The following is a 4768-nucleotide window of genomic DNA, read 5'->3' as shown; positions in this document are numbered from 1 at the left end:
TGGACGACCGGTTACACTTTACATATAACATAGTTATAAGGAGAATGAAGGGGACCATAGAAAGAAAGCATGAGAAAAGGGGAGATTTTGGTAGGGAGAGAATGAATCAGAAAAGGATCATGCTGAAAATTTCATTAAAATCTGATAATAACAAAGTTATTGAATTTGAAATTTAACAACATTTTGGTAAAAAATTAACCCAATGTACACACGATCGTCAGGAATATTTGTTAGGCTTATTCTATAAAATGAAATAATTATTTCATATTTTCATACATGTGTGTATGATATGTCCCAAGTATCTTCACATTAAAGGTCTAGTCCACCACAGAAAAGATTGTTTTGAATCAACAGAGAAAATCAGGCAAGCATCATGCAAAATATTTCATCTAAATCGGATGCAAAATAAGACCCTCACTTTTTGTTTTGGTTTTCATTGTTTGAATTGTACAATATTTCAATTTTTTTACAGATTTGACAATAAAAAATAAAACTTTATTTCATAGGACAATGAGGAGAAAATTATAATATTTCATATCTAAAAAACAAAGAAAAGTGAATGAGTGATGTCATCAGTTCCCTCATTTGCATACCGACCTGGATGTGCATGTAACTATTAAGTGAAATTGAGCGAAACTTAAAAATGTCATACCTTTCTTATTTTTCATCCGATTTTTATGTTTGATTTTTCTCTTTTTAATCAAATCAACTTTTTTGTTAGGGTGGACATGTCTTTGAAATAAATTTTCACTCCATTTTTTATAGTTCTCGGAGGACAAAATGTAAATTAGCGCGACTTCTTGTAATAAAATACAAAAGAACAAGTGGGGATATGACATCAGCTGGGAACGTCGTGGTCTAGTGGTTCTGACTCTCACCTTTCAAACAGAGGGTCGTGAATTTGAGTCCTAGCCATGGTGTGTTTTCCTTCAGCCCGAATTTCATCCACACTGTGCATCACTAGACCCAGATGAAGTGAATGGGTACCCGGCAGGATTAATTCCTTGAAGCTGTAATAAGAAATATTGGATGAAAACAATGCAAAGGACAGTATATTAGCTAAGGGTTCAAAATATGAATGCTTGTCATGTGTTTAAGCTTTCTTTAGAAGTTCATATATTTTTTTTATATATTGAGAAATTTGCAGTATACTCTACCATTCAATTGAATGATACCAATTAACAAATATCAACAAAACATTTTGTAAAATATGATAAATAAATTTATGTTTAACCATAGATGGGTAGACAATAACCTATTATATAATGGGAGGTTGCCCCAATGATGACAAATACCACAACAAATGAATACCTGGGGAAAAAGTGTCCACCCTTCCCCCCTCAGCCAACATACTGATTTTTTTCTGGGGGGGGGGGTGTCAGAAAAGACGTGTGCTCCTCTAAATAGGGATGACATTTGTCCTTTCTAAGGATTTTTTACCATTCCTGACAAGGTTTTTTTTTCAGCTATGCCACTGCAGGAATACAATCTGTTTTATCTCATGAAGCTTTGCATTTTTTCTACTGAAGAAAATTCTTACACACCTACCTTTCATAAACTCCAATTGTTTCTTGTACACGGTACGTTTTCTGTGTTCAACACCCGTCGTGTCATTCCAAGATAAGGCTGGATCATCTACCTTATCATCCAGTGTATCCGTCGTCCAAACTTTGAAAATGAAATAAAATCAATTTAAGTGTTGTAAAATCTGCATGTATGTGCAGATACAAACAAAAATAGAATACTAATATAGTAATAGAAAAATAATGATCTTAGAATTTTAATTTTAAAGATATTTTTCATGGACCTCTGATTACCAGCCCAGAATTTAGGATAAAAATAAGGAAATGTGATCGTATTTCAGCGTAGTTCAGACAAGGCTGTATTATAACTGTGCATGCTTTATACTAGTAATAGCTATGTCATCTGAAATCAAATTTCTAGAGCAGCAATTTTCAAGAGGGTAATCGATGACATAAATTCCATTTTTCTGGTATTGACAATCGCAGAAGCAGATCCAAGTGGGCACATTTGACCTGTGCCCCCACCTTGAGAGCAATAGTTGATGTGTTTGATAAAAATGTGGCTTTCTTACACAAGTGTTCTCCCCCCCCCCCCTTCGAAAGTTACAGCAAATATTTATATTAAAAATATTGTCTCATACAAGAGGATCTCCTTTTTGGTTTGCTTGTTATTTAAAGTTTCCTTGGGAAAATGTGCCCCACTACCCCCTTTGAGAAATCATGGATCCGTTCATCATATGCCAGTGGATGAACTCCAGACGTTTTTTAGGCAAGTTTTGATCAGTAAATAAATAAAAACAGATAAAATGTGATCACAGGACAAACTTAACTTTAAAAGAGGATAAAATTTACTTTAAAAATTGATATGCCTAGCCCCATGAAAGGATCTAAGAATACCCTCCGGCACTAATGCAGTTTCACACCAGCCAACTCACAGTGAACAATTGTGTACAACGGATAGCGGAGCGTGAACGTAGCGGTCGTGTACATTTTTGCTTATTACATGACGTCATCCAGCCACTGCCGAGAACCAATTTATGAATGAAAATATAGTAAGCATGCGCAGTGCAAGCCTTTTGTTTCCCCACACAGAATTCCACCAAAACAAGTGTGCAATGATCCCTATCACCTCGTACCAAAATCGACCTAGAATTTCAATTTTCCTATATTTTATATGAATTATGAAAGGTATTCTCGGAGGATCTATTTTCTCACCGATACCGCACAGGTAAGCGAATTTTGAATACTTCTTGCTTTTCCGTCAAAATCTTACGAATTAGCGTCTATATGTCATCGTGTTCCTTGGAATTTGTAGAGTCTATCACAACGTGCATAAAGTCAATTGGCTTCCGGGTTTTGGAGCGTCGCGTGAATATGCATGAAATTGCAGTTTCGATAATTTTCGATCGATACCGGAGCGATCCGATCACGAACCAAGACCATTTACCGTGTACACAACATGACCGGATATCGTTATCGATACTTCCGCACGCAGTCCAAAGGAATTATTTTTGGGACCACGTGGTCATGACGTGATCTGCGCTATTGACCAATCAGCGGTCTTCGAATCGCTGTGCGGAGACGATCTATCCGTTGTACACAGTCTATGGACAATTGTTCGTTGTGCATGCAACTTCAAGCAAAACTCCCCACCAGAATTGTCTACACACATTTTGAGATCAATACACAATATGCCCACCACTTTTCAAAATATTGCGGATCGCTTGGATTCGCCGTCATGTTGATATGGACCGAAGTTATGCGATCAAAAGATTCGCATGCGGCATGCTGGCAGTTTGTTTGCCACATGTTAGCATGATTTGGTTGCTAACTTCAGTCCATATAAATATTACGGCGAATCCGAGAGATCCGCGAAGTGATGTCTACGGATTAGATCAACGACGTCGAGATCGAAGACTAAATACAGCCATTCCCAATATTTTGAAAAACGGTGGGTATATTAACATCGAAATGTGACTGAGAGACCTGTCATGACATTTGGGAACAAGTTTTGGTGATGAGGTATGCTGGTAATCGGCCGGTGCAAAACTGCATTAGCGCCAGTTTTCTCTGCATATTTATTGCAGCCTCTGTAGAAAAATTGAATAGGAATCGTTTGTCACTCCGTCCAGTCACAGTTCCACACACAAAGTGCACATTTTACCATTGAAATAGTATGTGCAATGAGTGGTGTGTACAGTGTAGCAAAGTTATAGACCTGCGTAGCCTTTATCATTTTTTAAACTTTAGGACCCTTACCATGTTTCACCTCCATTTTATCTCATTTACCAACATCTATCAACAACAACAACAACAAATTATAGGCCTAATTTCAAAGCAATATTTGTCGGCAAGTTTTCAATTTCAGTAAATTAACGTGTGCAGTAACGGTCTATTTATTCACAATTAAAACTTTGACAGTCTTGACATTAGCATTAACAAATCATTCATTCACGAATTCAATGTATTCAGAGATGGTTTTTGTAAAACATTGACAATAAACATCAGGCAATATGAGCGAATTACTATTCAATGCTCGCCGATCTTAACTCTGCCAATACAAAGCATAAACCATAAGCACTCCCTATCGTCAAAGCCACGTCCCGGCCCGTAGAGCAGCGGCCAGCGCCAACGGGGCAGTGACGGTGGCAGTGCAGTGGTCGTGCATGTCGTGGCAGTACAACGACATCTAACATTTTGAGACAATTTGAGAAATAAATCAAAGAAAATTGTTATAGAACTTACTGTTATAGCCTTCTACAAATGACTTTGAAGTCGCTGTCCGAATCTGACCCGTGTTCCTTTAGTTTTTGATGAATTATCGACGGACTTATCAACAGCAAAACGGTAGTACCGGTACTGAGATCGAGTTTTCTTTTTCAAATATTGCACTTGGCGGTTAGACGTTCGCGCGTGCGTAGTGCGAGAACAACACGTATAATAGAGCTACCTGGCAAGCAGCCAAGCGGCCCCTCTCGCCAAAGCATATGGGGGGGGATAAATTATGACAAAATATGGGGGGAGGGGACTTCTTCGCCAAGATAAATACACATCCCGATATGGGTGGGGGGGTGAATTAAAACCAAATCAGGGGTGTCTTCTTTTTCCTCTCGATTGGTTCTGGGTTGGAAACCATGATGGCGTGAGTGCATGCCACTGTTTTCCTTGGATCTTGGAATCTATGAAAAAAGTTTTCGATCCCTTCACTTTTTTTTCCTGTTCTCTATGTTATTTTCTTTTTTATT

General features: G+C 37.9%; 1 long non-coding RNA gene across 1 annotated transcript; it reads right to left on the bottom strand.

Annotated features, from left to right (window-relative positions):
- Positions 1–995: 995 nt before the first annotated feature.
- On the bottom strand, positions 996–4309 carry LOC121409418. The gene is made up of 3 exons (XR_005969145.1): positions 4269–4309; positions 1549–1668; positions 996–1010 (listed from the first exon to the last, which is right to left on the bottom strand). It is a non-coding gene; the product is annotated as an uncharacterized LOC121409418 (long non-coding RNA).
- Positions 4310–4768: the final 459 nt, after the last annotated feature.

Source organism: Lytechinus variegatus, chromosome 2, assembly GCF_018143015.1.
Source record: "Lytechinus variegatus isolate NC3 chromosome 2, Lvar_3.0, whole genome shotgun sequence".
NCBI lineage: Eukaryota > Metazoa > Echinodermata > Echinoidea > Temnopleuroida > Toxopneustidae > Lytechinus > Lytechinus variegatus.
This window is presented reverse-complemented; position numbering and strand designations above follow the sequence as displayed.